The 22,659-nt window shown below is 47.0% G+C and overlaps 2 long non-coding RNA genes and 1 pseudogene across 3 annotated transcripts; 1 reads left to right on the top strand and 2 right to left on the bottom strand.

The window, feature by feature from the left end:
- Positions 1 to 5,275: 5,275 nt before the first annotated feature.
- LOC121138927 lies at positions 5,276 to 8,433 on the bottom strand. Its single transcript, XR_005875784.1, has 2 exons — positions 8,329 to 8,433; positions 5,276 to 5,723 (listed from the first exon to the last, which is right to left on the bottom strand). It is a non-coding gene; the product is annotated as an uncharacterized LOC121138927 (long non-coding RNA).
- A 62-nt stretch (positions 8,434 to 8,495) lies between these two features.
- On the top strand, positions 8,496 to 22,436 carry LOC121136831. 2 transcript variants are annotated; one of them, XR_005873990.1, is made up of 4 exons: positions 8,496 to 8,888; positions 12,173 to 12,396; positions 14,156 to 14,297; positions 22,324 to 22,436. It is a non-coding gene; the product is annotated as an uncharacterized LOC121136831 (long non-coding RNA). The 2 variants fall into 2 exon arrangements; XR_005873988.1 differs by lacking the exon at positions 22,324 to 22,436 and having other exon boundaries at positions 14,156 to 14,867.
- LOC121136828 lies at positions 11,696 to 12,003 on the bottom strand (annotated as a pseudogene).
- Positions 22,437 to 22,659: the final 223 nt, after the last annotated feature.

Below are 22,659 nucleotides of genomic sequence, written 5' to 3' on the forward strand. Positions count from 1 at the left end.
TTCTTCCCCCTTCACGTTAAGCTGGAACATTCTGCACTTTCCTTCTCCAACTCTTTCAAAGCAAGTCATTTTCCCCCTTTGGAAGGACACCCATTGTTCCTGGGACATTAAAGATAGGTCTTCAGTGTTTTCTCTTAAGGCAGCAATTGGTGGAGTTTAAGCTGCACTATGGGGAATTGTCAGAAGGATCCGACACGATACAAAGAAATATGAAACAAAAAGTGCTCTCTTTAGCCTCCCCAACCTCTCCAGCGCGCAGATTTCCAGCCAGTGTTCTGCTCTGCTGTGACTGGACTCAGGAGGGGTGGGAGGGAGGGGTGGCTCTATGGGTCTCTTCTAAGCACCCTCCGGCTGCTGGGGACACTGGGTGGCTCTGGGAATTGGTGATAGACAGTGTAAGAAGGGAGGGGAGGGGAGGGTGGCAGGAGACTAGAGAGGAATGTCTTTCTTGCTTTGTTTTTCCTAGGAGTTTCTTAGAAAGAATTACTTCACACTGGGAATTGGGGGATGACAAGGGGTTACAGAGTTCAAGACCTCTCCTTTCCTGTGGAGAGTCAGAAATTCATTTCCCAGTGACTCTTTCTGACAACGGCATGGTTAAATGTTAATACCGAAATGGGGCCCTATCTAAATTCTGTGCTTAGCAAACATATCATTTCTTCTTTTTTCATACATTGATTCAATTTGGCTATGGCCTCTGGTCCCTACTCTTACTAGATGAGTGAGCTTGGGAAAACTATTTAGATTACTTTGTGCCTCCGTTTCCTCTTCTGCAAAATGGAAATATGTGTTGGAGGCAGGAATGTGTGACCTTTTGATGTTTGACATGACGTTGTCGTCTACAATGTCCATGTTTGAGAGTCACACAATTGAGTTACGAAAAAAATTACAAAAAAAAATCTCAAAATTGCTCAGTGGGTAAAACCCTTGCCCGATGACCTGGATTCAGTCCCTGGGACCCGTGTAAATGCAGCAGGGAGCGGACTCCACAAAGTTGTTCTTCGATCTCTGTGTGAAAGCTGTGGCATGTGCATCCCCCCCCCCCCCCACGTACGTACATAATACAGACACAATGATAGGGAATAAAATGTTAAACCTCGCAACTGTTAGATATTTGTGTGCCTGTGTGTGTGCATGCGTGTTGGTACTTACGCATTAGTGCAGTATCGGCAGAGGTCGAAAGAGGGAGTCTGATTACCTAGAGCTGGAGTACAGGGTCTTCCGGAAACCTCCAAGCAATCTTAACTGCTGAGCCACCTCTCCAGCCCCACATCTTGTAATGTTTTAGGTAAATTTACAGATTTGTGTTGGGCCACACTCATAGCTCATAGGTATCACCCTCCGGTTGTTACTTGCTAAAGTAGAATTTCCTTATACGGCTGTTGCATGGGCTAAGTAGTACAATGCCTATCATCATTACGGTTCTTGGCAATTTACATTCTCTTTAAATGTTTGATGGGTGCTGCTGCTTTCTCCGCTGGTGGTCCATGGGCATTTATTTACTGAACACCGGTGGTGCTCTCTCAGTCTCTGGAGGGAGAGCAGAAATGGGAGAGGAAGGTCCAGGTGATCTGTGGAGGGGCAGAGAGCAGGCTGAGACAGTCTGGGTTTGCGGATGAAAGCCACGGAGTAGACACAGGAGGAACACCCAGGCAAAGCCAGTGACTACAGGCGAGGCGGCCCCACTGGTGACTTGGTGGATGAACTCTGGACCAGAAGATGGTGTTGAGGGTCCAAGGTAGCCAGAGGACTTCTTCCTAGAGGAAAGAGCCTGTGCCAAGGTATCCCAAGCACGGGGCCAGGGACGGGGGTACAGGAAGGGCTGCTCTGTGGAGAGAGGCAAAGGATGGGGCTGGAAAGTTCTGGCTGGAACTTGAGGTGTGTTTTGGAGGTAGGTGAAGGACTGGGCAAGGGTTAACTTCTGTAGAGTTAGCTTCTCAAGAAAGAGTTGACTTGTTGGTACTGCAATGATTGGCACACAAACATACTGCCCCCCCCATGCCAAGCTTATGTGTTTATGTAGGGTTGAGGACTGAACCCAGGGTGGTTTGGTTTGTTTGTTTGGTTGGTTGGTTAGTTGGTTTTTTGAGACAGGGTTTCTTTGTGTAACTGCCCTGGCTGTCCGGAACTCATTCTGTAGACAAGGCTGGCCTCAAACACACAGAGATCTGTCTGCCTCTGCCTCCCAAGTACTGAGATTAAAGGCCTGTGCTACCACTGCCACTGCCCGGCATTAACCCAGTTTTTTTTTTTTTAATGTAGCGTTAAGGACTGAACCCAGGGCTTTGTGCATGTTGGGTAAGCGCGCTACAAACTCGGCGGCATTTCCAGCCCTTGTTTTTGGTCGCTTGAAGCCTGGTCTCAGGCTGTGTTGCAGTCTTCCAGGCTGGCTTTGAACTTAGAGTGATCCTCCTGCCTCAGTTTCTTGGGTATTAGGTTTACAGGTGTGAGGCACCACATCTGCTTTTAAAGATCGTCGTTAGACATTTTCCCGACTCTAGGGGCTACCTCTGTTAGAAAGCCTTTGTCTCCTGTAGGAAGGCTGTGATAAACAAATCAGGGAGTTGACTGACAGGCAGGGTATCCAAAGGCGCCTTGGGTGCAGGGTAGCACCGTACACTCTTTGTCCCTTCTAAGTCCTTTAACTATGGCCTTTGCGGGTCTACCTTGGCTAGTTCCTCTGTCCCCCAGCATCTCCATGAGACCCTAATCTTGTACCTGCGGGGCTCTGCCGATGGAGGCACTCAGCCCTGTTTGAAGAATGCGTGGGCAACAGATTCTCGTCTCTGTGGCTCTCTGCGCTCATTTCCCAGGACGGGGCGTGGGTTGCTTTGTCTCCTGGGTGTTGCTTTTTCCTTGGGAGGCTAGCTTTGGTTTCTGCAGGTTACAGTGACAGAAAACACGAAGGAGACGGGAAGAAGAAAAGGAGGACGCCGTCCTCTGCCCTCCCTGCTCACCTGGGGAGACTCTCGGCCGGCTGCACAGAGTAGAGACTGGATGTACTCTGCCCAGCCAAGATGGACCTTCTCAGGGCCAGGTTCTGCCAAGCGGGAGGAAAGCCGGGTCCCCGCCTAGGCCTCCAGGTCTCTTCCTTCCGTTTCCTCCAGTTCCTTTGACCTCTTGGCCTAATGTGCGGATTGAAAAGAAGAGCCTCAGCGGCAAAACTCCCTCGGGTACCACGTGGGTGGTTCTGGGATTAGGGCCACTGCTGCCAATTTCACTTGGTGGTTCCAGTTGGGTCTCCAAATTGCACCTGTAATTTGGTGCATTCCGTGTATCTCAGGCTGTCAGAGGAATCCTGTAATTATTTTTCTAGGTGACAAAATTTTAAGGAGTAGCTAACTAGATGGAGCTAAATTGAGAGTTCTGCCTTTGGAATGTGGCAAGAGGCAGGGGAGCGATCTGTGGCTGGAAGAGGGAGAGTCTCACTTCTATCCAAAAGGTGGCAGCAGAAATTACCTCAATTAACTGAGCAAGAAGCCAGGCCTCCCCTGCCAGCTCGCCGGGAGCCCTGGCACACGCCGTTTCCCTCTTCTGCCAGAATTCCAGGCCACTCTCACCGTGCCATCCCCAACTCCATCTGCTGCTCCCGTCTGAGACTGATCCCCAGGCCCCCATCACCTCCTGTCTCCTCCTCCTCCAGCATAGGATTCCAGAAGGAGCAGGGTCAGGAGTTCACACAGCAGAGGAAGCTCGGCCCAGAGCTGCTGAACAGGGAGCTCAGAGATGTGAGGCCAGGGCCCGTGTCTGGACCATGCCCGCTCCACCCGTCAGGTCTCTGGTGAGCATAAGACCCAATGCTTATCAAGCTCTTTATCCAAGACTTTGCATTTTATTTCATGTGTTATTATAAGGCCTCACTATGTAGCCCAAACAACCCCGAACTCTCCAAGCAGTCCAGAGTGACTTCACACTCACAGTCCCCCTGCCGGGAGACGAAGGGTGCGTGCCACCGCAACTGGCTCTTTTCCCTAGACTGTTAAGATTTTTTTTAGATGTACTTAGTTGGTTTTGATTTTCTTTGGGCTTTTTCTTTTTTTATTTTTCTATCTGTTTGCTTGCTTTGAGACAACATCACACTATGTAACTGTGTCTAATATAGTCTCTCTATGTAGCCCAGGCTGACTCAAACTCAGCAACGTCTCACTATGTAACCGTGTCTAATATAGTCTCTCTATGTAGCCCAGGCTGACTCAAACTCATGGCAGTCCTCCTGAGTGCTGGGATCATGGGTATGCACCACCGTGCCCAGCTTCATCCTAGCTGTTTCGTGCCAAGAGTACTCTGTGCTGGGTGTCTCTAAGAGATGTGGGTAACTCAGTGCTCATGGCGGGCAGGGCTATAGCTGTAGAGAGAAGCCTTTTCCTTGTCTGCCACTTTGGTTTTTCCCCACCAGTCGCCTGGGCTCTGTCGCGTTGTAGTCCCCAAGCAACACACAAGATGCTGTATTAATTATGAAGCTGTTGGCCTTGCTTGTTTCTTACTGGCTAGCTCTGACTTAAGCATTTACCCCATAATTGTTCATCTAAGTATTTCTCTTACCGGAGAAAAGTTCTGGACATCTTACTTCTCTGGCAGGCTACATCATGACTCCCTGTGTTTCTCCTACCCAGAATCCTCCTGGACTCCTAGTCCCACCCATCTTGCTTCCCTATTGGCCAACAGTGCTTTATTGAAATATACACAAGTCTTCCCCATCATATAGCCGTCTTGGTTTTGGTTTTATGGCGGTGAACAGAAGACAAATCCCTGCCTGCTGTTCTCCTAACCTCCTCACAGAGGTAAGCATGATAAGTGGCAGACAAACGTGTCTGGTTAGACGGGGAGACAAGGAGGAAGGTCGGGCACAGTAAAGTACCTGAGTGACAGAAGAGGCTGTGCCAGCTTCCAGGAGGGCAGCCAGGGCCCGCTGGGCTGAGGGAAATCCGGGAGTCGGCACCTGAAGGAGCCGGGGCAACAGCCCTGGCTTGTGGGGTGGGCCTGGGCCGAGGCAGCAGGGTAGGAGGAGAGCCTGCGTAAGTGAGGCAGGAAATGCTAAGTGGGCCTCACAGACACAGGGTGAATCCTGGAGGAGTGGCTCAAGTGGGGAGACACGTTTTAGAAAATAATTCCCGTTTTAATCTCACTGCGGTTGTCCAGACCGAGAGTAAGCAAGCACTGTGTGTTTACACAGTCATGAGCTAGGCTTAGACTTTGTGTTTTTAAGTGGTTGAGGGGGGGAATCCAAAGAAGTCTTATTTTATGACACAAGGGAACTAAATGAAATTCAAATTTCCAAAGTGCTAAATAAAGTTTTATTGGAACAAAGCCATGCTCATTCGTTTATGTTGTTTCTGTGGCTCCTTTTGTGCTAACATGGAGGAGATGAATCGTCAGGATAGAGACCATACGGCTGTGAAGACTAAACTATTTATGTTTTGGCATTTGACAGAAAATAGTTATTAATCCCTGGCTTGTGCAATATAAGGAGGGTGGGTACGCCTTAGCTTTGAGATCAGGAACTTCTTTGGATGAGTGGGCTGTCCATCATTTCTAGGGGAGGAGCAGATGTACATCTTCCTTCAGAGATTCAGGAGGCGTGATGAAATAAAGACTGTGATGCGTAGCAGGTGTTTGGCGTTTGTAGCTTCCATAACGATTACACCTAGTAAAGTATGGAGGTAAGGTAGGGTTGGGGATGTTTGTGCCCTCTGAAGATTCATATGCCGTGATCATAGTTGAGCCTGTAGAACATAAGTAGACGTAGACAAGAGTGAGTATGAGGGTGGACGTCTTAGAATATGTGACCTTAAAAAAAGAGCACAAAAAAAAAAACCCAGAAACTAAAGTACGCCCCCTCCACCAATCAAGTGAAGACAGAAAGAGTTGACAGCCAGGCTCTGAACAGCAAACCAGGAAGTTCACCCTGGCATCTTCATCTTGGGCTTCATCTTCCAGCCCTGTGAGAACTGAGCGTCCGATGTTTAAGCCCCTCCCTAATCTAGACGAATTTGTTTAATGCACTCCTAGCTGACTAATCCAAGCAAAGCGCACTTGTCTTTTCCTGGGACGCCAGAGAAGGGGCTGCTGGGCTGACTTTCAGGGGGGAGAAATCAACATTTCCTGGGTGAAAAGAGAGGAAAAGACAAACTCAGTGCTCCGGCCCTGGTGGGATGAGTGGGCGTGTGATCATTCAGAATGGAAAGGGGAGCTTGTCAGAGCAGCAGCGGAGGCTGGAGAGGAGGGGAGCATTTGGCACAACTGAGTCTGGAAGTGCACGCTAGTGAAAAGCCAGGCATCCATTCTCGGAGCAACTGCGTGAGCATGTTCCGCCCAGCCCAGTGAAGATCTCTGTTTCTATCCCCAAAGCCATCCCAGAACAGAGGTGGAAAGCCAGCAAAGGAGGACACCTGTTCTTTTGCAGCCACAGGCTAGCTAGCTAGTTCCCAAGCCCCTACTCCACGGCAGGCAATCTTCTGGTCACGGAGACAGTGGGGGAACAGGAAACACGTGGCCCCTGACAGCAGCCTGTGAAGAATGCTATGCAAAAGAAGCAACCGCTCTTTTCAAAGAGGGACACGAGATACTGAGAAGACAGTACGCTCTGACCTAATAAAGTTCTCGGTGGCTTTATGCTGCAGACACTGGGAAGCTTTTGAAAGGTTCTAAATGTGAAAGCAATGTTCTCGGCCTTGCCTTTAAAAGGATGCTCCCGACTCCTGCAGTTTGGAGGGAGCTGGCTGGACTAGACGGGGCCACCACAGTGGTTCACGGAGGACACTGAAGAAGTGACTGGGGGGATGAAGGATTGGACTGACCGAGGAAACAGAGAATAAAGATGAAGGCACAGAATCCAGGAGCCAGATATGAGTGTGCAGCTTGAAGATGGCAGAGACAACGGGCGGATCAATCCGTGACACCGTGTAGACCGGGAAGCTGCTTACTGCCATGGGCAAGAAGAGAGGGCACAGGTCAGGGAGAGATGGAGGATGCCGAGCAGGGGATGCCTTGGAGGGATTCGACTAACTAGCCTGAAGTCCTAGCTGGGAGCTACAAGCCAGGGAGCATTAGTACGAGGGAGGTAGCGCTGAGAGACAGGTCGTCTTGTCCATATGCTGGCCATCTTTAAGGGATGAAAGTGTGCGTCCTGGTTGGGGTTTCTACTGTTGCAATGAAGCACCATGACCAAAAAAACAGTTGGGAAGAGAAAGGGCTACTGACTTACACTTCCACGCTGTAGTCTATCGCTGAAGGAAGTCAGGGCAGGAACCCAAACAGGGCAGGAAACCAGGCACAGGAGTTGATGCAGAGACCCTGGAGAGTGCTGCTTACTGGCTCGCTCCCCATGGTTTGCTCAGAATGCTTTCTTATAGAACCCAGAACAACCAGGCTAGGGATGGCACCGCCCACAATAGACTGTGCCCTCCCTCATTGATCACTAATTAAGAAAATACCTTACAGCCACATATTTTTAGGGGGTGGGGAGGTTCAAGACAGAGTTTTTCTGTGTAACAGCCCTAGCCGTCCTGGAATTCATTTTGTAGTCCAGGCTGGCTTTGAACTCACAGAGATCCACCTGCCTCTGCTTCTTCCTGAGTGCTGGGATTAAAGGCACAACGTCCAGTTCACAGCCGGATCTTATGGAAGCATTTTCTCAATTAAGGTTCCCCCCGTTTAAGCTGACATAGGACTAGCCAGCGCAGTATGCATAATATTCTGCCTTTCAAACACACGCACATGTATGCGTGCGCGTGCACACACGCACGCCAGCACACACACACACACACACACACAGAGGAGTCTTTAGCTCCCTATGACTGGCACGTGTCCTCCCCTGATTCTGCAGTTTTATAGGAAGTTGCCAACACAACGAGCATCTAAAGCCTCTAATGAAGCAATTACAGAATGTGGAAGAAACAATCAATCAACTGTAAACTGCAGAGACAGAGGGTAGATGGCAGGCTCACTGCAGTTCAGTCAATGCAACCCGATTCCTTATTGGACGCTTCCTCCACCAGCACGCCCACCGGCACGCCCACCGGCACGCCCAAAGGGGAAAAAATGCCTCTCCCAGACTACCACTGACCATCCACCAATCAGCTCTGGTCTCAGAAGCGCCGCCATTCTGTAATCACGAGGGAGATGCTCACATTGGGGAAGTTATCCGCGAAGACCTTTTGGGCCGCAGTGGGGTCTGCCCAGGTAATAGAATTCAACCCTTCCTTCGCTTGGCGCTTAAGACTGAACAGCTCTGCCCAAGAGATATTCAGTCAGAGGTATTCCGTATCTGGCAACGGTGGCAGCCTTAAGATTTTCATGTCACCGTGGCGGCCCCTAGACATGTCATACCTGTAACCCTCGAAACAGGCTTGCCAAGTGGGTGTGGCTTAGGCTCAACATACACTAGGGAAAGGGAGCCCAAAGTCCGAGTCATCTGGTGGACATCACGGAACTCTGACGCGGCAAGCTGCTTCAAGCCAGTCTGACATCACAGTGCATCCATCCGGTCCGCCAACTTGCTTCTCTGTTCAGGCTGCTCATGGGGCCTCCACTTGTCTTGTTGGGAGAAGTGTTTTCCAATCACTTAAAACCAGGAAATCTCATATTTAAGAAAAAATAATTAGGTATATTATTTAACCCCTTTTGTTCGAGACACAGTTACAGGAAGCCAGAAGTATGGGGCAATTTTTTTTTAAAGAGTACAGTTATTTTAATTTGCTGATAAACTAAAGTCCTTCTCTAAGTTTCTTCTCAAGCATAATCTATTTTATTAAAAAGTGAAGGCCGACTAGCCCCTAAGACTCTGACCCATCTTCATATTGACTCATCTGGAAATAGCCAAGTTCCTAAATCTCCTTGCGACCACGGAAAACCAACCACAGAGACTCTTCTTCTTAAGGGATTTCGTGGTAAGATATTTCACATGCCTTTTAGAGAACCGTTTCTCAGAAATGACTGATCCCATTCTTCAAGTGTTCAATATGAACGGGCATTGCTGACTTTCAGTTTTTCCGGTTACTTAGCTTTCTCCAGTAGAAATGACTTAAACTTCTCAAAAATCAAAAATCCCTCTCCTAACAGATGAGTAAAGTCCAAATTAGCCCTCCAGGTTGATCTTTTTAGAGTTGTCTCTCTGCATCAGCATCCTGGCCCAGTGCCTGTGCAAAGATCTCAGGGTGAGGTAGGAAGAAAAACGCTTCGTGCCCATTTGAACTTACGAAGGTCTCATGCGAGCTGTGTGTTTTCTGCGTGGACGTCGACCCCGCTGTGTTTGCAAAACACTGCCCCTCTGTAGTTGTCCACACTCTTTCTGACCCTCTTCCACATAGATCGCTGGATGTGGGAGGAGTTGGGGAAAGGGAAAAATTATCGCCAAAATACTTTGCATTTTTTTAAAAGAAAACTTATATCCCTGAAACGGACACAAAAGTAGGGTGGGTCCCAGGGACGGAGAGCTCTTGAATACCTGCTCTGAAAAAGGAAGAGCCTGGCGCTGCCTAGAACTATCAGAGGTTGGATGCTCTTTGCTTGTTTGTTCATTTCTGACAGGGTTTCCTGTAGCCTAGGCGGGCCTTGAACTCTTGGCCCTGTTTCCACCTCCAGAGTTCTAGGACTTCAGGTTTGCGCCATCACCCTTAGCTGGGGGTGGCCGTTTCTCCCGAGACCTGTGCGTGTGTGTGAATGGCACAGACCGTGTGCCATAAAGAATGCCTTGTCCTTTGGTGAGGTGGCGAAGGACGCCGGTTCATACCCTGCTTTATCTGAACCACTGTGTGTGGCTCCCATGCTACCCACGAGTCCTTGAATAGAGTATGCTTGACGCCAAAACCAAATGACCCTAGACCGAAAGGGAGTTAGAAGAAATTTGTTTGACTTCTGTCATCCAGCTATGTACCCAACAGGAGATTGTATCTATATTATATAAAGAACTCCAAAAATGAAACTCCAGAACCCCTTCACACACACCAACAAATGGGCAAAAGCACTGAGCAGATAGTTCTCAAAAGAAAAACCACAAATGGCCGCTACATATGTGAAGAAAAGCTCTACACACATGCCACTACACTACACTACATATGTGAAGAAAAGCTCTACACACGTGCCACTGAGGAAATAAAAACAAAAAGTGCATTGACATTCCCCCTCACCCCAGCCAGAACATCTTTCATCCAGAAAACAAATGACAGCAATTGCTGGTGAGAATGTAGGGAAAGAGGAACCTTTATCCCCTGCTAATTGGGGTGCAAATTAGTGTCGCTGCTATAGAAATTAGTGTGAAGGTTCCTCATAAAACAAAAATAAAACTACCATGTGACTCGTGTATAGCTACTCCAGGGTGTGTATATCCTAAGGAACCTAAGTCAGCATAGTATAGGGATAACTGCATTCCTGCGCTTATTGCTGCAGTATTCATAATACTTGAGAAACGAAACCAGGCACTGGAGAGATGACTCAGGGGTTAAGAGCTCTGGCGGCTCTTCAAAAGGATCTGGGTTCGACTCCCAGCACCCCCATGGCGGCTCACAACCATCTGTTACTCCAATTCCAGGGAACCCGATATATTTTTCTGGCCTCCTCAGGCATTGCATATATGTTATATGCAGACATATACATGCAGGCAAAAGACCCATATACACAAAATAAAAATAACAAATCTTTTGGGAAAGAAGAAATTGAAACAACCTAGGTATTCACAAATAGATGAATGAATAAAATCTGTAGCACATTGAAAGAAAAGATATGAGGTGATGTAGAGGTTGTCGGTGTGTCCAACCAGTTCAACTTTCTTTGGGACTAGTTTTTTGAAAAGGAGAGTTGGTGAACAGGATTTAGGTAGCTCATTGTTTTAAATGAAGTTCCCAGCTCCTATCCATGAGCAGTAAAGAACATTGGAAGGTGGTTGAATCCATGGAGGGTGAAAAGCTTGGTACCTATGTCAGAAATACCTCTTTTTCTAAGCTTTTTTTCCTTTTTCTGTTTACTTTCTTTTTTTTTTTGTTTTGCACCATGAATTCTAATTAAAACCATTTGGTTGAGGCATGGTGGGGAATGCCTTTAGTCCCAGTACTCTAAGGGAGTGCTGGAGTCTAAGGCAAGTGGAACTCTGTGAGTTCAAAGCCAGCCCAGTCTACATAGTAAGTTCCTGGACAGTTAGGGTTGTATAGAGAAACCTTATCTTTAAAAAGCAAGCCAAATGAATGAACAAACAAAAACCACCATCACCACCAACACCCCCAACAAAATCCACCATGAAAACAGTCCAATGACTCATGTGGACCGTGAAACTTTGAAGGTTACAAATTGGACTACCAAGCCAGGTGTGGTAGCCTATGTGTTTAGTCCCAGCAGTTTGGGAGGCTGTAGAGGGAGGATTTGGAGCTTGGGGACAGCCTAGTCTACATAGTGAGAACTTACTGCAAAACTGTGTTAGAAAGAAGAAAACAAAAAAGGACTACCAGTTATGAGGTATTTATTCATTATGTACACCTGAAAGAGACATTGCATTTCCCGTGCTCTATAGCAAGGTTGTGAAGAGATGATATAAAACAGTTATAAGCTAAAATACAGATGGATTAGAGATGAAACTAGGAAAACTAGATCTCTACACAGCTGTGCTGTAAGAACATGGGTGCATTAAGTTCCTGTTTTGGTTATGAAAGCAGTTCAACTCACCTTACGGGAAACAAAAGCAGGTGCTGAATCGTGAAAGCTCCCATCAATTGTTTTCAGCATGTCTCTCAATCCCCCCCCCCGCCCCAATTTCTTGTCTTCTGTGCCTAAGTCTTGAAGAGGTAACCACTTCAGGGGATGTCAGCAATAGATAGACCACAGAGGAGGTGTCAGCAAACACGAGAAAGAAAATCTGGTCATAACCATGTAGACAGTCCACCCAAACTGTTCAGCCACATACTGGTAGACAAACTCAACTATTGCAGAAAAAAAAGAATCGTTTTCTGAAACATCTGTTCATCCGGCTTCTGTTCCTTGTAATACAGCTGGGCGGGCAGCAAAATGTTCCAGCATCGTTGGTAGAGAAGACTGACTGTAAAGCAGGGGTAGCCAACTCTTCAGGAGTGTGGCTTTCACAACGTGACACCGAACAGAGTCTGGCTGACCTCATTCCTAAGCTTTGTACCAGCCTCTGAATCCCACGAAAGTCTTGTTAAAACAGTTGGGTGTGCTCTCTTCCCAGGATATCTGATTCAGTATGCTCGGAGTTCTGGGCTCCACCCCGAAATAGTCCTCAGTACTGCTGCTGCTGCTGCTACTATCCAAGGGACCTCATCCTGACAACCACTGGCCTAAAATAACTATAGAACCAATACAGGAAGTTGCTTCCCACATGGCCCTTTCCGAAGCATAGCCGGCACCTGCCCTCGCATCAGCGGAGGAAGCCAAGGTTCACCACACAGATGGGTAAGGGCTCTCTGTCCTTTCCCAGCCAGTGGTCAGTATCGAGCATGCCTGGATCAGTGTGATCAGTCTCTACAGCTAGGCTGGCCAGTTACCCAAGGCGGAAGGCGGAGCCACAAACCTCCATGAGTGAGTCCAGTCAGTAACTGAGCGAGTTGTGAAAGGACATTGAGAACAAAGCTGAAGTCAGGAGCACAAGGCAGGGGTGGGGAGTAGTGGATTCTTTGTGTTTGTGATAGTATCGGGAGGGTTGTAAAAGAGAGAAGCTGAGCCAAGGAGAACGGATAGAGTTCTCGGGGAAATCAACTCTCCTGGGTTGTAATGGAAGAGGAGGTAAATGTTTTCTGCCCTCTCCATCTTCTCACTCCAGGGACACCACGTTTATGGGGTTGGACCCACGAACCACAGATATAACTGAGGTTGCTAGGGTCTTGCTTTTCCAGCATTTAAGGATCCAGAAGAGACTTGGTTCATCATTGCACAATCTCCAGATGCCAACAGGTGTTACAAAGAGGCAAGGATGAATAATAATCTAAAAATCTACCTTCCAATGATCTGGTAAAACTTCATTTGACTTAAAAACAAAACCCTTGTTGATTTTGAGAGAGGGTCTTATGTAGCTCAACCTTGCCTTGAACCCATTGCTCAGCTGAGTGTTGACTTGAGCTTCTAACCCTCCGGCCCCTACCTCTCAGTACTGAAATTATAGCCACCACACCCAGTTTGACGTGGTGCTGTGGATCCAACCCAGGACGCTGTACACAGCAAACTAAGCTACATCTCCAGACCTCTGCTGAGCTTCCCCAAGTATTCAGGACTGCAGACTACCTGACATACAGTCAATGTTAATGGGCACTCACGGAAGGCTACATCTTACCCCCCTGGGGTGAGGACTGGACCTATGCTCATGGTTGAGCTCCTGGCCACAGTCACCCTAAACCTAGTGTTCCAAGGCATTTTGCTTCATTTTGTTGTTACTAACCTTTGCCTGTAGCTAAAAGCCCCCACAGAAACCACAATCAGCTCAAAAGGAACCCTGAGATCTAATATCATAGCTCTGAGCCCTGCTCTCTTTTGTGCCCGTACCCTCTCTCTCTGCCTCAGGACCACCCTCTCCATCACTCGTGAGCAAATCCTTTGGCCTTTCTGAGCCGTGTAACTCCCTGAGCTTTAAACAGAAAACAATTCCCACATCAGTTAGAAGGAGTAAAATGAGACAAATCTGTGGAAGTATTAAAACCACGCATTATAAAAAGTTACTATTTTATACAAATCTAGAGGGTCACACCATGGCCTCTCTAAAACTCCCTTCAAACTGGTGAGCCATCTCCTCTCTGCGTTCACCAGGGTCTCAGAGCCCCCCTGCTTAGGGCACTTCCAGAGTGGATTGCCTCCTTCCTCCCAGACTGCGGGTTTCTCAAGGGCAGAGGGTGATCATCTATTTCTCCTCTAGCGTCTATCGGCACATAGTAGGCTCACAGTAACTGCCAACTCCATTGAAAAGAAAAGAGAGAAGAATTGGCTTCACATGGTGCTGCATGCCTGTGAGCCCGGCATTCGAGAGTCTAGAGAGGTGGAATCACGAGTTCGAGGCCGACCTAAGCTAAAATCGCAAGTTGAGGACAGCGTAGTATGCATAGCTGTGTCCCAAACCTTAATAGACCTGCAGTGCGTGTGTGTGCGGGGGGGGGGGGGTCCATCAGCACACCAGGAAGTTTCCAGCTCAACTGCAACTCTGCTTTCTACTTCTGCCACGATGCAGCCACAGCCCTGATGGACAAGGGAGCCATGCGGAGAGCAAGCCGCTGGCAAGACTGCTCAAGTCCTGCAAGCGAGGGACACGGAGGAGGACACGCATCTTAATTGTCGTCATGGAAAAACATCTCCCAGATGCTGAGTTGGTTGTAAGTGCCATCTGTCCTGCCCCAGAGGACTGAAGGGAAGGACACCGTTGTCTGAACCCAGGGGCAATGCGGGCAGCAAGACGAGCTGTTAGTACGCTCTCGTCCGCACTCCACCTGACAGCCGCCTTCCAGAGACCCTGCCTAAGGCCTCTAGTTTGAAGTCAAGTGACTGGCACTGTGGCAGGTCTCTCATTCTCTTGTGTTTGGTTGCATTCACTAGAGAGAATTCTGGAAAGGATGAGAGTTTAACGTCTCCGGCCTTATCCTGGAAGGTTTTAAGTCAGCGCATGCTGCTATCTGACATTTGAAGAAATGAAGTACTTCATTCTGGCCGTGGGTTCTTTCGTACAGCCCCTTTTGTTTGTTCCACACACAATGAGTGGGTCCTTTATGCCAGGCGCAGGGGACACAAGGAGAGATGTGACACTATTTCTGAAATCTGGATATTTACTGTAGCAAGGAGTGTGGCCTGTAAAGACAAGAGGCAATAAGATGTGGCAAACAGAAAATAGAGGTTTAGACGTTTCTGGGCCTACAGGGGAGGGGGAAATAAAAACCCCTCAGGGATGTTTAATGGTGACTAAGTCTGTGCTTTGTCCTATTGTCGAGATGGATCCCAACCCCTTCACAGCGTTCCCCAGAGAAGTCTCACGGTCAGCACTTAACCAGCTGGGTCACACCATCCTCCTGTTCTCGGTGACAGAGGGAAAGATAGGGCATGGCTGAAAACATGATCCAAGGGGGTCCATGAAAGCATGTGTTAGGGTGCTAAGAGAAAGAGAATTGGAGTCTCCATTGACGCCACGGAGCAGATCCTGACTCCAGAGGCCCGTCATAAAGGATTGGGAAGCAGATGCTTCCTGTGTCCCAGAAGAGGGAATAATGGAACTCAGAGGGGAACAGCAAAGTCAGTGCACAAGACATGTGTGTGCATATAGAAATCCATGTGCACATGTGTGAATGTATCTATGCTTGTGGGAGGAGGGAGGAGGAGGAGAGAGAATTCCCATATGGAATTATAAGCTAAATGATTTCTAGAACTTTTAGTGCTTTGACAAATATAAAAATCTTTTAAACTATCTTTTTAAAAATTAATTTTAGCACAAAATAATAGGTTTCATTATGACAATTTTATGCACATATATTATTATACATTGCTTATAATCACTACCCCACTATCCTATCCTGCCCCTCCTCTCTGCACACTCCTCACTGGTCCCCTTCTGACCACCAAGATTGTCTTTCTTCTGCTTTCATATTTTAAACACACATGCACACACACATACATACACTACCATACATGCACACACACATACATTCACACACATACATCCACACACATGCACACATACATATGCTCACACACATGCATACACACATACACACACATATACACTCATACACATGCACACATACATACACCCACACACAGGCACACATATGTACACCCACATGCATGTACACACATACACTCACACACATTCACACACATATACACCTACATGCATGCACATACATATACACTCACATGCATGCACACACATATACACTCACACACATGCACATACACATACACCCACACACATGTACACACACATATGCTCACACACATACACATACACATACACCCACACACATGCACACACATATACACACATGCACACACACATATACACTCACACACATATACACACATGCACACACACATATACACTCACACACATGCACACACATATACACCCACATGCATGCACACACATATACACACACATGCACACACATATACACTCACACACATGCACACACATGTACACCCACACACATGTACACACACATACACTCACACGCATGTACACATATACACCCACACACGTATACTCATACCCATGCACACACATATATACCCACATGCATGCACACACATATACACTCACACACATGCACACACATATACATCCACACGCATGCACACACATGTACACTCACACGCATGCACACACATACACTCACATGCACACATGCACACACACACTCACATGCATGCACACGGGAGTGTTTTATGGCTAGATTCTGTATATGAAAGAAAGCGTGTACATTTCTCTCTCCCGGTTACTCTTTCTTCCTCACCGCCTCCCTCCCTCCCCCCTCACAGTCTCACTTCTGCTGTTCCTGTCACACACCGCACACATCTACATCTCACATATGATGTCAGATGTGATCTTTTGTCTGAATCTGGCCTATTTCCCTTAACATGGTGTCATGCAGTCTCATTCATTCTCCTGAAAATGTAAGTTTGTTCTTTTCTGTGGATGAATAAAACTTTATGGTGTGTGTGTGTTTGTGTGTGCAATCCCAAACTGCAGCCTTGAAAGCAAAGTCATTTCCACAATAAGACAGACTCCAGAGAGTTCATTTATTGTCCAGTCCCACGTAAGTAGGGGCTCCTGACTAAGCTCCAACAGGGTGATGGCACAGCTGTGCGTGATCTACCAAGAAATCTCCTATGATCTATCCATAATTATTATAGCTCCAAGATTATTTCTCATAAAATATCTGCTTCAGTCAGTCCTATCTCTTTGGTAAGAATGTATCTTTGTTCTTTCTTGAGTAGTTTTTTATTGATAAATATTACTTCATACAGATCTGTTATCCTTGATGTCCTTGTAAAGAACATGATTCACGATGGGCGTACAAGCTTGGCAGTCCGTCCTGGGTGCGGAAGGTAGAAAGTGTGACGGTGGGATCAAGAAACTTCCAGACTTCCCTTGTCAAGTTCAGACACGATCGAAGCCATTGACCTTCACCAGTTTTTATGAAACAAGTGGCTGTTTTCAGCTGCTGCTAAGCCTTCTCTTAACATTTATCCTATTGTGTCTGATCCCACACACGTTTTGTTCCTGTTAAATCCCACCCTATTTTTTTGTCTTCCTAACTTCCCTTGGTAGCATGGCATATTTTTGTTTGGCTCCCTCAATCCGGAAGACCCCATACACATTGACTCTTCTCTTGCCCTGGGTAAACCCACTATTCTCTTTCCTTCTCTTGTACTGCTGAGCCTGGTTACCCCCAAATCAAAGTGCAGAGCCATGCTAAGGACTAGCTTTACCTCAAGTACATGCCCTCAGCAGTGCAGGGACCCCAACCCTCCCTATCAAGATGTTCGCGCCATGCTGATTCTATCCCTAACTCCTCCCTTGACTTTCCCCCGAGGTCAAACACTACTGTCAGATCCTACTCTTCACATGCGCCCTTGAGTCCCTCGCCATCCTGAAAAGAATGCTCACAGCCAGACTTCCCCAGCTCTGCCATCGGTGCCCTGAGTGCCTGTCCAGCTTGCCTTTTTTCCCCTCACAAAGCGTGAGCTAGTCTTTCCAGACCAAGTTAAGACTCTCTAAATGCATTCAAGACTTTGTCTCCTTCCTCTTCACAGTTTTGTTCAGTCAAACTCCTTCCTGTTTTATCGGCAGCCTCTGTGTCCTTGTGTTTCCCTTCTCCTCACCCTGGACACATGGTCAAGTTCCGCATATATAAACCTTTCTTGGGGTAGGGACCTCAGTGGTTGAGTAGGTACTGTATGCACAGGGCCCTGGGCAACACAGAAATAACAAGAAAACAAACCCCTTCCTCTTTCGTTGCCTGGTGTACCTCTAAGGAGTCATCCATGGCTCGGATTCTACTTCTTTTCACTCAACACAGCTTTCTGGTTCTTTCCTCGGCACTCCCCTGTAACCACCGCCTTCCTACGGGCAAAACCATTGGCCTGTCTAGAACCTTCGTAATTTACTTCTTTGCCACGGCTAGACTTCCGTAATCCCTTCTTTTCAAGCCCTTTCCTTTGATGGTCTTATACCCACCGTTCGAAGCTGGTATCTTCCTTGGCAGCTTTTCTATGTGCTGTTCCTGCTCTCGCTTTTTCTGACAGAACTTCCTCACACCGGCGGGTGATGCGGAGGGGAGGCCTTGCTGCCAGAGAGCACAAGGGAGGGCCCACTCAGCAGAGAAACTCTGAGAAGGTCTGCATTGGCTTAAAAGAGCTGCTACTGTCTCATATCTATTTCTTAACTCTATATCCAAAAATCTGTTGTTGTTTTTCTTTGTCAACATAAAAAAGCAAATTTATCTCTCCGAATGTGAACCTACATGAACCAAGTCAAAAATGACATTTTTAGAAATGTTCGATGAACTTATTGTTTGTAATAAGTAGATATTAAAAAGTCATGTGGTCTTGTCTTGCATAAATCATTGAGAGTGGAATGTCCGGTTCATTGCTTAAATTTGTGTTCAGCTTCCTAAAAAATGGTTTATAAAAAACTTTTACATTAAAAACTTTTATTAAAAATAACTGTTAAACATTTTGCAAATGATAGAGTCATTTATGTTTTCACCATCAGTGCATGAGAGTTCTGGTTCCATGTCTGTCTTAGTTAGGGTTACTATCGCTACGATAGAACACCATGACCTAAAGCAAGATGGGCTACAAAGGGTTCGTTTTGCCTTCACGTCCACAGCAATGCTCACCATCAAAGAGAGACAGGCCAGGAACTCAGGTAGGGCAGGGACCCAGAGGCAGGAGCTGATGCAGAGGCCATGGAGGGTGCTACTTACTGGCTTGTTTCCCCACGGCTTGCTCAGCCTGCTTTCTTATGGAACCCAGGATCACCAGCCCAGTTATGACATCACCCGCAATGGGTTGGGCCCTCCCCCACATATCGCTAATTAAGAAAATGCCTTGCATCCAGATCTTAGGGCGCTTTTTTCTCAGTTGAAGTTTGAGCCTTTCAGATAAATAGCTTGTGTCACCTTGACATAAAGCTAGCCAGGACAATGGACCCCTTGCCAGTTTTACACACAAACACATCACTGTGAAGTCATACCTTTCCTTATTGTTCATCCCCAATATCACACACTAACATCAACATTGCAACATAAAACATTTTATAAACTTTAAAGGTCCCAAAGTCTCTGCAAATCCAAACACTGAAATCCAGTCTCTATCAAAACCTAAGATCTCTTTTAAAGTTCAGTCTCTTCATCTCTTCTCCTGTGACCAGGCAAGACTTCCAGTGGAGGGATGGAGACTCCAACCCAGCCACAAAACCTTCACCCTACAACTTGCCCTGCCCACAAGATGTGCTGGGGTAAAGGCAGTGGAGAAATTAAGAGAATGACCAACCGATGACTGGTCCAGCTTGACACCCATGCCTTGAGAGGGAGCTTATCCTGACATTGCCTGGAGGGCAGACGCAGGATAGACATCCCAGAGACCTAGTACAGAACCAAACACTATGGGGAAAAAAGTCAGTGAAATGATTACTAAAAGTATTCTGCTGTACTCATAGATTAGTGCCTAGCCAAACATCATTAGAGAGGCTTCACCCAGCAACGGAGGGAAACAGATGCAGAGATCCACAGTCAAACATTAGGCTCAGGGAATTTTTGCAGAAGACAGAGAAGAGGGTTGTAGGAGTCAGAGGGGTCAAGAAAACTCACAGAATCAACTCACCTGGGCTCATAGGAGCTCACAGAGAATGAACCGACAGCCAGGGAGCCTGCGTGGGAATGACCTAGGCCCGTTATATATGTGTTAAGGTTGTGTAACTTGATCTTTTTGTGGGACTCCTAACAGTGGGAATAGGGGCTGTCTCTGACTCTGTTGCCTGCTTTTGGGACCCACTCCTCCTAGTAAGTTGCCTCATCCAGACTTAATAGGAGAGCAGGTGCCTAGTCTTTCTTCAACTTGATATACCATGGCTGGCTGGTATCCATGGGAGAGCTGCCCTTCCCTGAAGAGAAATGGAGGAGGAGGAGTGGAGTTGGAGGTCTGGGGAGGAGGGGCTGAGAGGAAGAAAGGGAAGGGAAACTTTGGTCAGGATGTAAAAACAAACAAATAAAAACTCAGTCTCTTCATTGTGGGCTTTGCAAAAAAATTTTAAAAATCAAAATGCATCCTTACTTCAAAAGGGAAGAGCCAGAGCACAGTCCCAATCACACCAAAGCAAAAGTCAAACTCCAAAAATGTAAATAACTCAATGTCAGAGGTCTGGAAGTCACTCACCATCTTCTGGGCTCCTCCAAGGACCTTGGATCTCTTCTCCGGCTCCGCCCTCTGCAGCGCACACAGCTGTCTTCTAAGCTCCCCTGGCTCCACTTCACTGCTGCTGCTGATCCTGGTGGCCGTCTCTTTGTCCTGGCATCTCCAAAACGCTGGGGTCTTCTACTGCAACTGGGCTGCACTTTCACCGATAGCTTCTTCTATGCTCTCCTAATGGTGCAAATCCTCTCCTTCCCTGTATGACTCCTCCAGTCCTGTGCCTCCAACGCTCCTAGGCTATACCTTCGCCAATGGCCTCTCCTGGCTCCTTACCGTACCAAGCCTCAGCTGCTCTCCATGACCCCTTCATGCCTTCAAAGCCAGCACCACCTGGGGGATGCTTACACATTACCCAGTCTGTCTGCCAGTGTAAGGTACAACCTTGGCCACCTCTGGAACAGAGCTTCTGTGTGTTGACTCTCAGGAAACATTTCCTGGGTTTAACCTCAGTAATGATGGTCTCTTCTTAATCACTGCCAATTTCGCAAGTCCAGTTGACCAGCGTGCAGTATCTCAGCAAAGCCAAGGTTTCATGTTAGCATTTCTGGTGTTTTGTTAATGGAAGCTGGTTCTTCAGCACAAGCTAACTACAGATTCTTCGCACAAAAAGCCTGGTAGAGGAGTCTTTGCTTCCCTCTGAAACTTCACAAGTCAGGCCTCCATTGTCTGTAGTACTCTCAACATTCTTAGCTTCCAAGCTCCTACAGAAGAGCTCACTGACTCTTCTAGCCCAATGTCTCCAAATCCTTCCACAATTCTTTCCAAAAATGGTCAGGCCTGTCACAGCAACACTCCACTCCTGGGACAAGCTAGTCTCAGTTAGGGCTATGACAAAACACCATGACCAAAAGCAACATGGAGAGAAAGTCAAGTTGACATATCTTATCAGCTGCATTAATTTTAACTACTCTAGTGGATGTGAAATATTATGTCATTAGGAGTTTCATTTAAATTTCTCTTATAACTAGAGTTATCGAATATACCATCAATGTATTTGTTAGTTATATTTGTCTCTCTTCTTACCATCCTCAAACTTAACACAACTGGAAAACTGTACATAAGCCAAGGAATGGTGTATCCATTCTATGGAACAGTAGTCATAGAATGTTCCATATGGGAAGAAATGATGACCAACTTATACAGCAGCAAATAAATTCCACAGACAGTAGAGTGAGAGAGTGAAGCCAGACACAGAAGAGAACAGACTGCATGTATTCATTTCCATGGCATTCAGGGTTAGTCAAAACAAATTCCTGAAGGAAGAGACTCAGGAGTTGTTGCTCTGAGGGTGATTAGACAGATAAAGAAGGAGCACAAGAGAAACGTCTCTGGGCCTACCGTGGCAGTTCAGTTGGTAAAGTGGTCACCTTGCAAGTGTGGGAGCTTGAGTTTGGTCCCCCAGATCCCATATTTACAACAACAAAGAAGGCTGGGGATTATGTTGCAAAATTGTAACTCCAGTCGTAGGGCAACAGAGACAGGCAGAGTCCTAAGGTTGTTGACTACCCAGCCTAGCCGGCTTAGTGAGTTCCAGGTTAAGATGAGACACCATCTTAAAGAAAGAAAGGAAGAAAAGAAAAGAAAAAGAAAAAGTAAGGAGAAAACAATTTTTAAAAAATCAAAGTGTTTCTTTCTCATCTGCGGAACAACAGATGAGGTATGTCCTCTGGTTTAACAGAGTATACGTTTCTAAACCTATTTGCACATGGACACAAGTGCACACGTGTGTGCACGTATGCACGCACACACACACGTACAAAAATCTTCTGGTTTATGAAGACCTTTGATGCTTTTATTATAGGTGTGGGCTGCCAAGCCACAGACCTTCCATCATCTAAATACAAAGATCTGAGAATTTCCCTATAAGCTGAACCTTTTAAAATACCACAGTAAGATGATTTCGGACTTTTTCTTTCTTTCCCTTTTGTTTTTTAGCTGGCATCTTCTGTCTCTCCCGTCAGCATCACATGGCAAGGCAGGAACCGGGGACTCGTGGAGAGGTTGGAAGCTTGTTAGGGGAGCCCGCAGCAGCACAGAGGGCAAGAAGGTGCGGTGCGTGTTTAATGGAGCATTCTGAGCTGCCTGAGCTGAATCTGTCTCTTAATTGGGAGGGTCTGCCCGAAGGCTTGAAGTCTGTAAGCGACAACCTCTTTTTTGGTCATCTAAAGCGTCGTAGGCCACTTAGAAAAATCTACTAGCTTAAAAGGGAGAACCTTGCATTGTGTCTCACAAGTCTACAAAATCGGTGGTCTTGGCCATCCGATTCCGTTT

Source organism: Mesocricetus auratus, unplaced genomic scaffold, assembly GCF_017639785.1.
Source record: "Mesocricetus auratus isolate SY011 unplaced genomic scaffold, BCM_Maur_2.0 Super-Scaffold_6730, whole genome shotgun sequence".
NCBI lineage: Eukaryota > Metazoa > Chordata > Mammalia > Rodentia > Cricetidae > Mesocricetus > Mesocricetus auratus.